The sequence below is a fragment of the Carassius auratus genome, unplaced genomic scaffold (assembly GCF_003368295.1).
Source record: "Carassius auratus strain Wakin unplaced genomic scaffold, ASM336829v1 scaf_tig00216901, whole genome shotgun sequence".
In the NCBI taxonomy this organism is placed as follows: Eukaryota; Metazoa; Chordata; class Actinopteri; order Cypriniformes; family Cyprinidae; genus Carassius; species Carassius auratus.
The window spans coordinates 481,595-495,418 of record NW_020528794.1 but is presented as its reverse complement, the minus strand read 5'-3'; the positions used below and the strand labels follow the sequence as shown (position 1 = coordinate 495,418).

The 13,824-nt window shown below is 40.3% G+C and overlaps 1 long non-coding RNA gene across 1 annotated transcript; it reads right to left on the bottom strand.

The window, feature by feature from the left end:
* Positions 1 to 12,042: 12,042 nt before the first annotated feature.
* On the bottom strand, positions 12,043 to 13,553 carry LOC113099329 (uncharacterized). Its single transcript, XR_003289393.1, has 4 exons — positions 12,969 to 13,553; positions 12,641 to 12,732; positions 12,280 to 12,390; positions 12,043 to 12,182 (listed from the first exon to the last, which is right to left on the bottom strand). It is a non-coding gene; the product is annotated as an uncharacterized LOC113099329 (long non-coding RNA).
* Between the last annotated feature and the right edge of the window lie 271 nt (positions 13,554 to 13,824).

Below are 13,824 nucleotides of genomic sequence, written 5' to 3'. Positions count from 1 at the left end.
TGCTTAAGGTAGAATGATAAGGCTAATTATATATGCATTCCACTTTCTAAAACAACCTTACACAGTTTGGATAACTTTAATAATGAACACGATGTTAATATGTGCAAAAATTGTGGAATCGAACAGCCCTACTAAGCAATAGATGGCTACTAATGGACCCAGGAATTGTACCTACCCCCCAGTCGGTTCCCACATCCAATCAGTGTGTGCAGCATCATCGACATCCAATCACTATGTAGAAGTTTCGGTGGCAATTAGCTCCAGTAGCTATATAGTAACGGTTAATGTTTGAAATTCGTCACTGAAACTCAGGCGGTAAAGGGGGTCACACACCGGACGAGAAGCGCAGCGTCGCGTCACGTCTTTAAAATTCGAACACATTATTCTCTATGGGAGTACACACACCGGCGGCGCCATTCGGCGTCTGTCCGCGGCGCCCAGCGAAGCCGGTTGCAGCCAAACTGCTGTTCATGGCGGGTAAGTTCTAAAACATTGGTAATTTTCGGAATACTTTTTGTAACATTAGCTAACTGACTACTGTCATCCTGAATAAACCCGCTTTTTTTAAACCGTTAAGCCAGCGGTTTTTTTTTTTTTTTTTGCCAGCATCATTTGAAACAAAAGGTGTCTTCTGGCTGTAGCAACAACAACACACCTTCTACGTTCTGTGTGTGTGTCGCGTAGGTCACGGCAGTTGGCGCTGCTTTTTTACAGTTCCGCGGAGGCTCCAGGCAGAGCTTTCACCGTAGCCTACGTACACACCATGATGGCTCTACGCACACACCAACGCACAAGTATAATCATCAGGCCACTTACATAGGCTGATGTTTATACTTGTGTGCTGGTGTGTTCATCGAGCCGTCATATAAGACGACCAGCCATGCTGTTGAGGATATACTAAAATCTGCAATGGAAAACGGAAGCACAATGTGTCGAGGAGTCGAGCAGGTACCATCATGTAATGGAAAAACGCCATAATTAATAAGTCCTCCTACAGAGAATGCTCCAACACTAGCGTCTACAGACCCATAGCTTATCTTTGAAGTGTTTGGCTTAGGTTCTAGTGAAGGTTTAGCTAGTAACGTTAGTATAATGGAATTCGTCGTCGATATGCATCATGCGTCAGCATGACCATTTAATACAAATTCTGATAATTAGTTAAGACAAAGTTACTAAAGTCATTCGGTTGTTGGGGACAACATATTTATAAGGTGCAACAGGCTAAAATATAGGACAAATAAGTTGTGTCAAGGAGACATTTTGAATGAACAGAGGGATGGACTCCCGCCGTAAGGTGGTATGGACATTACTGCCCAATACTGATGAAAGTCATAAAGTACAAATAAATTAAATGACAGTAACATTGCTGTCTTGAAATTATAATTTTTTATTATTAAAAGGTCACACTGTATTTGTATTTAATGTCTCTTCTAAACAGAAAACTACAAAGTAGTCCAGAAGCGTGTCGCTTTTCTCAAATGCGGGGATATATGGTCTTCCAGTCAGTCTGGCCAGGAGAAGGGGGTGGTGAAGCAAGGAATGACTGTAAGTTTGAATTATGACTTAAGAGTTATGGAACATTGTGATTCCAGTAGGGCTGAAACGATTAGTCGACAATATAGTCAAAAAAATTGTTGACAAATATTTTTGTTGTCAAGTAGTCGTTTTATTTATTTTGACCTAATTTAGAGCCTGCAGTAATGTGGTTTGACCAGTGTGGCACTGTAGCGCAAGACTGTAATTCAGCTCTCCTCATGCAATTCAAGAGAAGAAGAGAAACAGCACTCAGAAACCAGGTGGCAAGGAAGTCGACCGGAAGTTGAAGTCGGCCTCGTGCCGCCATCTTGTAGCAGAACTTCACTTGCATTAGCATTCCCATTGACTCCCATTCATTTTGGCGTCACTTTGACAGCGAATAACTTTACATCTGAGGTGTTTAAAGACTCCGTTTGTCCATTATTTATTTCTAAAGATACACGACAATGTACAAAGGGCTCCATTACCTTCTATGTTACATTATGGCCCCCGTAGAAACAGTTTTTGTAAAAAATAGGCTAATGATTGCGTCATAACCACTCGAGTCTCTGTCGCATTACCGTACAGACAGTAGGAGAAGCTCGCAGGAAATTAACTTAATATGGCATACTGGCGTTAAATTTTAAAATACTATACAAAATAATTAATCAGAATAATTACTCCTGCTCACTCACGCCAAAGAACTCCCCGCTCAAGCTCGCCGTCTCTGCAAGATTAACGATGTCAGTTTGCATGGCAGTTTGAGTCTGCGTGTCAGAAACGGAAGTGCTAAAAACGCTAAAAATGTGCTTCACTTGCCTCAATTGAGTTCCAATGGGGTAGCTGTGTCCATTTCTTTTACTGTCTATGTCAGAAACGCGCCGAACAATGTCATTTGGATATGAAAATATATGACACACACTTTCCTTTCAATAACGAAATAACAACAAAAACAAAATTCACAGCAGTATGAAAGTAGCAGTTAAAAATGCATCTTATTACACCGATGTGGATGTTTGCACGAGCTCAGTAAAGCGTTCACGTCACATCTATAGTTTTTTATTTAAATCAAGCAGCTTTACGGTATTAAACATTATTATTAAATATTTGATTAAAGTGATCGTTTGGTTTGCAGAGATCAAAGCTTAATCTAGCTCAGGACTGTTTTGATTATCATAACCCATGATAAAAGTAAGGTATTTTAAGAGAGATTACTCTACCAGTCAAAAGTTCTTGAATGTAAGATTATTATTATTATTTTTTTTTTAAAGTCTCTTCTGCTCACCAAGCCTGCATTTAGCAGTAATATTGTGCAATATTTTTACGATTTAAAATAACTACTTTCTATTTGAATATATTTTAAAATGTATTCCTGTTATCAAAGCTGAATTTTCTCCAGTCTTCAGTGTTACACAATCCTTATGAAATCATTCGAATATGCTGATTTGCTGCTCAAGAAACATTTATTATTATTATCTAGTCTATTTTGAATAATATATCTTCGTTTGCTGTTCTCATTCCTCGGCGGTGTGTGACATTACTTAAAGTGGTGGTGTGGACATTTTCAAAATCATTCTCTTAAACAAGATGTATGTTGTCAGTCTGGTTCACAGATGGCCAAGATAGGCGAACAGCTCAAGAGGGACCTCAAACAGCAACCTACAAGACAACTCAGTTTAACTCCTGTTAGATATGAGTCTGATTCTGATGACACATGTTGTGATATTTTTGATCCTCCCAAAATACGAAAAATGGTAAGTTTAAAAATGTAACTGACTTCATCAAATGTGCAGTGTTCCCCAGAAAATTTGACAGAGTTTACAGTGATTGATTATAGCCTATTTGTGCTGAAAGGCATGTACTATCGCACTTTGTGCTTTAATTGAATTATGTACCAAAGCCCAAACACAACCTACAAACCTATATGCCCTTGGTGCTCAGGGTAAAGCTTGTGATGTAGCAGAACTGCATTTTTGTGAAAATTAGTTACTATTCAAGAGTTTATGAACCGTTCATTTCTACACACACTCACACCACTAAAATTGTGTTTTGGCATGTGTATGATTAGGAGTGTATAGCTGCCATTGTTGTTTAAGGTAATTAGGTTGATGTTTTCTGCATAGGTGATTAACACCAGTGAGGAGGAGGAGGACGCCATCCCTCAGGCGGAGTCTCAGCAGTCAGTGACAGTGCCTGCAGTTTTTGTTGAACTGGATGAGGACAGTTTAAAGGCTCTGAAAGGTGGGTGGGTGTATATGTATGCTAGTGATGCCAGGGTTATCTCTGCCACCATCTAAACCCTCCCATACACCTGCAGTCATTGTAATTGAGGTCCTGAAATCAACTTTATGTATTCAAGACATGCATCCCACTGTTAAAGGGTTATTTATAGCAAAATGCAAAATTTTGTCATTAATAACTTACCATGTCGTTCCAAACCCGTTAGACCTTCCGTTTATCTTCAGAACACAGTTTAAGATATTTTAGATTTAGTCCGAGAGCTCTCAGTCCCTCCATTGAAGCTGTGTGTAAGGTATAATGTCAATGTCCAGAAAGGTAAGAAAAACATCATCATAGTAGTCCATGTGACATCAGAGGGTCACTTAGACAAATTAATTTTTTTAAACAACAAACAACGCGGTCATGGATCAAACAATAATAAGCGTGAATAAAAAATGTAAACCCATTTAAAATTATATTGCACCTGAACGCTTTCACATGGAGCAGCAAAACGGCTTTGTGTAGTAAATGCTGCTCCATGTGAAAGCGTTCAGGTGATGGAGATCTATCGCTGATTACAGAACCGGCTTTACTGATCAGATACGCATTAAATGTCACATGCTTTTTATCATGCAGGCAGTATTTCTTGTGTCTTAAAATGCATGATTTTGCCATCTCTAACGGTGTAGCCTCGAGATCATAGATTCTATTAAGATTATTAGGATTTTATGCATTGATCCAAACCTACTGGGATAGCAAATTGTTACCTTATTTAGGGACTATTCCACTATAGTGCAAAGAAATCAGTATCAAATGATCTATCATTATCACATCAATAAAGCAGTTCCAATAGCTTTGAGAAGTATGGCTGGTAACCATTTATATTAGAAATAGAGGACAAGAACATGAGTAAGAATGCCAACTAAACGCTAGAAATGTAGGCCTATATACAGTACATTTATAAAGTGGTCAGACCCATTTTGCCCACATTTACCTTACAATCTTAGTTGAAAATGTTCACATATATTTAACCTCACCAATATATGGTCAGTACCCTATAATGTTTTTTTTTTCTTTAGCAAATGTAAAACCCTAAATAATATCAGCTTTACATAAGTCCTCAGACCTTTCAGTATAATATATAGTCCGCTCTGCTGTATACCAATCAAACAATGACAACATTATCAAGAGTGAAGCGTTCTGAATATATTCTGAATGCATAACATAAAGATTTTCTCATTGATTCTCATTATGCTCGCATTAACTCTTAATGTAAACTTTGTGTTTAGCAGACCAAGTACCTGGATGTGCTTAGTGCAGCACAGAGCCTCATCTCTGTGCTAACACAAACTCTTAATCAGAATTCTGTAACACCACGTCCTCAAGTTCAAGTGCAGGGTCAGGGGCAGCAGGCAGTCTTACCAGAAAGACAGACAAATACCACCATTGATCAGGACATGGCCAGGTGCATGTTGTTGGCCATACAGTGCATGGATACCCAATCTAATAGTAATTTTTTTTTATTTGAAGGGACTCTGTCATTAACATAGTTAAACCCCTACACTATTAGATTTAAAAAATTTTAAGTTAAACAAACTTAATTCGACATAAACTAATTTTGATTACTGTATACCTACAGACATTAATTTTATTTTAGAAAAAAATATAAATTATTAAATTTTTCTTTTCTTGTAGGGCCTTTCCTAGCATGTTCCGAAGACATGCAATCTGCGGGGAAAAAATAAAATAAATGTTGCATCCAGAACACATACCAAGAATGCGAAAGCATTTAAACCCTATGATTTAAATGTATATCTTTTGGATAAAAATTCTGAGACTACCCCTTCACATGCACACGAGCTTAAGCTTGTTCAAGCAGGATTTGGCAAAAGGACAATCTCAATTGCAATGGACATAACACATTCAGAGGCATGTTAGTGTGTTTGTTTTTTGTACAACTGGAAAAACTACATTTATAGTAGAGTCAAAAGTACAGGAAATAGAATAAAAAAAAATCTAAATTAGTGTGTTTCTTTGCATTTCACAATAATTTTCCAGCATACTGTATGAAGCATTCCCGAAAAGGGAGGGTCTGAGTGGAGGATGGATGCTTTATAAGGCTACGTTTTTTTTTTTTTTTTATAGGGGGGTGTGGTATAAGATGGCTAAATGTTATTCCTCCAGACTCAGAAGGTTACACTGGATCCCAGATCAAATCTGCCTCTGCATCTGGAAAGACAATGCTGTATGTAGTTCCTCTGGACCTTAATCCTCTCCCTAATGATGCCAGAGAATTAAATAAATGCCAAAGGCTACTTGCCAAATGTGCAACAAAAGCATGCCCCTGCAAGTGTTGGCTCTCCACATTCAGGTTTGCAAGTCCGCATCCTCAAATGAAGAGGTAATGGATTGATGCTCTCTAATTATTTTATTAATGTAACATTCCATATTGATTTATTAATTTGTACAGACCTGCAAAACGATAAATTATTTTAGTTTATGTCAGCAGATTGCTAATCACATACTTATGATGAAGTACTTTGTATGATTCAGTTTTAATTTATTTTTTTGGAGTAGACAGAAGTTCAGTTCATCTCAGAAAGCAATTTGGATGAGAAAAAAATAAAATAAAATGTTCCATCTGAGGTAATGTGGCATTAAATTTCTCCAGCCCTAATAAAAATTTTCTCTAATCCACGTTACTATTATATAATTTAACATGTTCTTGTTTGTAGTCTGTTTTACCATGCCTCAGTCCCTCCAGTCCCTCAGTGGCCTAATGGTTAGAGGGTTGGACTCCCAATCAAAGGGTTGTGGGTTCTAGTCTCGGGCCGGACGGAATTGTGGGTGGGGGGAGTGCATGTACAGTTCTCTCTCCACCTTCAGTACCACGACTTAGGTGCCCTTGAGCAAGGCATCGAACCCCCAACTGCTCCCCGGGCGCCGCAGCATAAATGGCTGCCCACTGCTCCGGGTGTGTGCTCACAGTGTGTGTGTGCATTTCGGATGGGTTAAATGCAGAGCACAAATTCTGAGTATGGGTCACCATACTTGGCTGAATGTCACTTCACTCACTCACTCACCAATATGTCAACTGAAGTTTCCTGTGGACAGTCTTGAACTACATGCCAGCCTGTGTGGAGAAAAAAATCTTTGTGAGTAACACAAACTTTAGGAAACATAGTTCTGGGAAAGAATGTGTTATAAATCAACCCCAAGTGCTTTGTCACATGTTCCACTGTAAAATGAAAACTGTATTCTTTCCAATTACAGTGGCGTCTCCAGATCACAGTTCTTTTATGCGCAATGATGATTCTTTTATTGCTGATGATACAACAGCCAATTCAAGCTCTCCACAAGTATTATAGTAAAATGTTCATTTAGTACAGAGTCTAAAAAGTTTAATTAAGTGTAAATGTACATAGTGTTCACCATCTCATCATCTCCTGCTACAGTCTAGAAGTTCCGCATTTGTGTTTCACGGGACAATCTCCTAGAGAGTGGACTCAAGCAGTGGCAAAGACATAAAAAAGGAAATCCAGCCAACCAGCTAAAAATAACCTTTATTGGGGAAGCTGGAGTCGACTCTGGTGCTTTACGAAAGGAGTTTCTTACAGGCAAGTTAAGAATAATAAAAATGGAAAAGCTGTAACAAAAATAAATAACTAAATATCGGTGTAATTCACACACTGCTTTTTCTCAATGTTATTCAAAGAAATGTTAAGTGGCATTGAAAAACGCCTCTTCTTGGGTCAGAGAGAAAAGAGTCCACAGTACTCCAACAGTGACCTTGACAATGGTTTCTTCGGGTTTGTATTGTTGAAGCTCAAATTTTTAATTACATGTGTAATGGCAATGACTGAGTGCTTTTTTAAAACCTCACTTTGAAATAATAGGACTGCTGGAGAGATCTTTGCTGTCAGTCTAGCTTAAGGTGGCTCAGCCCCATGTTTTATGAGGGAGTGGTACTACTTTTACCTCACCACTGGGGAAGTTAATGGCAGCAGAATTTGCAAGGATGATGTAGATGACGTTGAATACTCCCTATTGATCGCAAAGGTAATTTCACTCTTAATACTGCCCAATAGCTACCAGCAGTATATTACATTGTTGGTTTGCATATTACAATGAAGTAATCACACAGAGTTAATTTGTCATCCTGTTTTTCATAAGGTTGAATAGGCAACTGATTTGACTGAATTTACAGATGATATTATCAGCTGTGGATACACAGGAGCACTCAACATAGAACAAAAAAAAAGCTGTAATTAGGTAAATATGGAAAATATTTTCCCTTTTAAGCAGACTGTGTAATGAAAGATAGAATTTGGAAGACTGTGTAATGTTACATTTAGTCAAATTAATTTAACTTATTAACCTTAACTGGTTAACTTACATCTTGAAACAAACTTATGCTGTATTACTAGATCTACAGTTTTTCTAATTATTATTATTAAATGTGTTACTTTTGTTTTTCTCCACAAGAGCAATTGTTCTCCATGCAACATTTCGAGTTATACCAATGCTTGGAGACTTGCGCAAAGGCCTTCAGCTGTATGGATTGCTGGACATACTTAAGGAGCATCCAAGTGTCAGGTATTGGTAAGGGAGGAACTCAGGTGCAGACAGGGATTCTCAAACAAAGGGTTTATTACAAAAAGGGGAAAACAAAACCCACGAGGGGGAAAACACGGAGCAAGGTAAAGACTAAATAACTAAAACAGGACTGGACTGACAAGATAAACAAGGACTCTAAATACTAACTATGAACACTCACGGTAATACAAGGACTTCAGCGGGTACAGCACAATCTCACACACAATCACAATTGTAGGACACAGTTGAGGTACAATCACAATGACAATCCTAATTCTTAGGGAACAAATCTCAATGAACCGACGCAAGACAGAGCACACTAGGAAAGCTAAATAGGGGAAACAATCAAGACACGACAGGTGGCACAGATGGGACAATCAAGACACGACTAGGTTAACAAGGGGGGCGGGGCAAGGGAACGAGACAACACAAGCACATGGCCCAAAGACAAGGCCATGCGCTTGTACACAAAACACGGGTCTGTCATGATCCTGCCTCAAGACTAGGAAAAATCAAGGACACGAGGGCAGAATCATGACAGAACCCCTCCCTTAAGGAGCGGCTTCCAGACGCTCCTCAAGGGAACATCAAACACGGGACACGACTGACATGACAGACTGGGACACCGACACAAACCAACAAGACATGACAAATAATAACAAAGGCAGACATGAATACACGACGGCAGGGTCAGGGTGACAAATCAAAAAAAACAAACAGGGAAGGGGAGGAGGCGGGACCACAAAGTTCATGGGGGACAGACCAGGGTGAGTGGGTGGGGCAGGAGTTTTAGGAGGACAGGACGAAGGCTGACGACGGGGGGTACGGGCAGGTCTGGGTGGTGAGGGGCGGGGAGGGGTCTCGGGACAACTGACAGGGGACATGATAGGAGCAGACAAGGGACGCGGGGCAACACTTACGGGACGCGGGGCAAGACTTACGGGACACGGGGAGACGACAGCTGGACACGGGGAGACAACATCTACTGGACACGGGGAGACAACATCTACTGGACACGGGACGACAACATCTACTGGACACGGGACGACAACATCTACTGGACACGGGACATCTACGGGACACGGGGGGACAACAGGACACGGGACATCTACGGGACACGGGGCCACATCAACAGGATACATGACTTCATCAGCAGGACACGGGGCAACACTCACGGGACACGGGGAGACGACATCAGGACACTCGGGATTTCTGGGGACAGGGTCTGAGGACAAGACAGGACTGACGGGGACTTCTAGGATACGGACAAGACTAGACAAATAATCAGAAAAGGCTTTAGCAGCCAGGACAACTGGCATCTCCTTACGAGATGAGACAGACTGTACAAGAGTCTTTGCTGCAGAGTCGGCCGCGGCTCTCTCCTCCGCTCTCACGACTGCAGACTTGAATACGGCTCTCTGTTTTGCCGGCTCGGGCACGCCAGCGCTCCTCGCTGCTGGCTCGGGCACGCCCACCGCTGCTGGCTCGGGCACGCCCACCGCTGCTGGCTCGGGCACGCCAGCTCTCGACGCTGCTGGCTCGGGCACGCCAGCTCTCGACGCTGCTGGCTCGGGCACGCCAGCTCTCGACGCTGCTGGCTCGGGCACGCCAGCTCTCGACGCTGCTGGCACGGGCACGCCAGCTCTCGACGCTGCTGGCACGGGCACGCCAGCTCTCGACGCTGCTGGCACGGGCATCCAGCATTGCCTCCTGTCCGCTGAGTTCCATTCTGGTCGGTTCATTCTGTCAGGTTCTTGGCAAGGAGGAACTCAGGTGCAGACAGGATTTACAACACAAACAGGTTTATTACAAAAAGGGGAAAACAAAACCCACGAGGGGGAAAACACGGAGCAAGGTAAAGACTAAATAACTAAAACAGGACTGGACTGACAAGATAAACAAGGACTCTAAATACTAACTATGAACACTCACGGTAATACAAGGACTTCAGCGGGTACAGCACAATCTCACACACAATCACAATTGTAGGACACAGTTGAGGTACAATCACAATGACAATCCTAATTCTTAGGGAACAAATCTCAATGAACCGACGCAAGACAGAGCACACTAGGAAAGCTAAATAGGGGAAACAATCAAGACACGACAGGTGGCACAGATGGGACAATCAAGACACGACTAGGTTAACAAGGGGGGCGGGGCAAGGGAACGAGACAACACAAGCACATGGCCCAAAGACAAGGCCATGCGCTTGTACACAAAACACGGGTCTGTCATGATCCTGCCTCAAGACTAGGAAAAATCAAGGACACGAGGGCAGAATCATGACACCAAGTCTTTGCAAGCGTCTGTTTGTTCCTGGGGAGGACTGTACAGTAAGTTAAATGTTTTTAAGAACTTTGTTTTTTTTTAAAGCAAACATCAATTTGCTGTTCTACTGACAATTTGTTATTTTTCCAGCCAGATGCAGACTATTTTCTCAGCAAAGTTGCTCCTGAAATGAGTGAGAGAGGAACTTCAAGGGCTTCGGTAGAGAGTAAAATCATAAACTACTTTCAGGACTTCCTTCAAGAAATTGAATGTGGAGGTGGGCTTTACATTGTATTGTATTTTATTATTAATGGGATTTTTTTTACCCAAAATTAAAATCGAATAACACTACTTACTCTCAGTTTGTCCAAGATCTGACTTACTTGTTTTTGTTTTTCTTTACACAAAACTATACAGAGTGCTGAAGATGCAGCATAATTGGAAACTGAGCCATCCTACCTCACTGTCCCTTGAGTCATGCAATGGATTACAGGCCAGGGACATAAGCCACTATTGATTTCGGGAACAGTTAGTTAGCTTTTCAGATAGTTTTCAAATTTGATCATGACTGTAAAGTCAGAATGCCACAGCACACCATATGCTTTCCAATAGTGAGTGCTTGCACTAATACAATTTGTTACCTTTCTAGTAGCACACATGACAACATATGAAGACTTTAAATGCATCATTGTGCAAGCCATAAAATCAGGGGGGAGCATTTAGCAGGGTTTAAATATCACCCACAATATAGTGCTGGATTTGAGTTAATCTCTTAAACCATAGCTTTAAATGTTACAGTTTGTTAACATATTTCCTATATCAACCTGGTGGATGTCTGCAGTACTTTTAGACCTACATTAAGATACTTAAGTTGAATTTTCTTTTCTGAAATGTTTTTAAAGTGGGCCTCAGTTAGAGTGCGGTTTCTGTAGTTTATATCTGATTTAAGATATACAACTTGCATTTGCAGTTCAAATCAAGCCGCTCTTATATACAGCTCTCCTTAACTGATTTTATATCTGTTTTAAGGTACTGATGTTGCATTTCATTTATAAGTTTCATGTTTTCCAAGAGAACCTTGGTGTAGAGGTTTGCAACTACAGTAGGTATTTGACAATGTTGATTACAATAATAAAAAAAACTTTTAAAAGTCATTGTTTTTATTTTCATGCCAAAGGTGTTTAGTCACATTTACCACATTAGTCTTGTATATAATTATTATTTTTTGTTTAATCTCTGTGTGGGAAGCACTGATCAATTTCACAATAGAATAATGACACCATACAAGACAAAGACAACTTTACAGGATTTTTTTTTTTCTTTTACGTAACTTATAGTCTGATGTTTTGAGCTCCAAAGTGTTATTCAAGAAGCAGCTGCACAAAACTTAACACTGATAAGTAAATATCTTGGCCAAAGTCTCCTGACTGTGAGACTGGACTAATGGTTGCACAGAATATGCACAGAAAAAGTGAATAGTGTTTGATGGGTCAAGAGAGCCACTCTCTTCCAAATTATGTAGAACATCATAATACAAGTTTGAAACAGACATCCACACATCTTTCCATAGCCGTACGACCCTAAATATAAGACACAAAACAACCTTATTTCTTTGTCATTTATGATTCAAAATTCAAAAACAAATTTATTACCAACACTAAAGTAACAAGAAATTACCTTTGATTATGAACGCTCTTCCCCGAAATGAAACTTCCCCTGCCACAGCCCTGAACAGTGAACATCCACCTTGCAATGTCCTCATTTTCTACACCTTGGTCTGCTCTTACCCTACACATTAAGACAATAAATTTAACAAACACTACATAGTAAAGTTTGACAAAACATCTTATGGTGTTGGCTTGAGAAAGCCTGAGCCTAGCCAAAAAGTTAATTATGTTATATCTTTAAGTTTGAACCATTTTAAATGCTTGGTGAGGGTTTTAAGACCATTCATTCATTCAGTCTGTCATACTGTATATATATATATATAGAGAGAGATGGATGGATAGGTAGGGTGTACTCAAATGTACATACATACCGTGAAGGAACTGCACGCTTTTCTACTGCCTTGAGGAAGAAACCTAGTGCAGTCTCTGCTTTGTTGTTGGTTGCAGCCTCCAGATACATGACCTCATAAAATAATTTAGGGAAGTTATTGGAATTTTGCACAATTATTCCATGATTGTATCACACAAAAAGGAGTCACACCACTAACATTTCTTGAGTAACCATCTAAGCCCCCAAATATTACAAAGCCATATCTGAATTCAAAAGGAAAAACATCTTATGCACACAGGGACCTTTAATAATAGATTAAGATATCTTGCTGTACAACAAGTGACTTGTATAAAAATAATTTAACCTACCTGATCAGCTTGTGGTTGGTGTCCAAATGCATGAGGGACAGAGGGGCCTGAACTGAATATGATCTCCTCACAACATGCCCAAGTTGTGACATTCTAGCAAGGACTTCAGCCGAATCAACTCTATTCATAGAGCTGAAGACTCTGCTCCACTGGACTCGATGACCAAGAGCTTTCAAGTGTCCTCTCATCATTCTGTAGCCTGAGTGTGGTGATGTTGTTTTGATTGCAGCCACAAGATTGTCTAACTCTTCATTAGTCAATTGACTGTATGTTCCTCTCACTGTTATGCCAAACTCTTGCATTCTGCGTTCGTGTTGACATGCCAAGCAGTTTTGAAATGCAAGGTACAGTCAGACCAATTTCAGTCAATCATCTGCTCAGATGCAATGGTTTTGGTATGTCCCATTAGTCCAGCAATTTCATTCAAAATCACTAAAGAGGTACGTCTTGTGTCCAGGCGATTCACAAGTCAAGTCAAGTCACCTTTATTTATATATCGCTTTAAACAAAATACATTGCGTCAAAGCAACTGAACAACATTCATTAGGAAAACAGTGTGTCAATAATGCAAAATGATAGTTAAAGGCAGATCATCATTGAATTCAGTGATGTCATCTCTGTTCAGTTAAATAGTGTCTGTGCATTTATTTGCAATCAAGTCAACGATATTGCTGTAGATGAAGTGACCCCAACTAAGCAAGCCAGAGGCGACAGTGGCAAGGAACCGAAACTCCATCGGTGACAGAATGAAGAAAAAAACCTTGGGAGAAACCAGGCTCAGTTTGGGGGCCAGTTCTCCTCTGACCAGACGAAACAAATAGTTCAATTCCAGGCTGCAGCAAAGTCAGATTGTGCA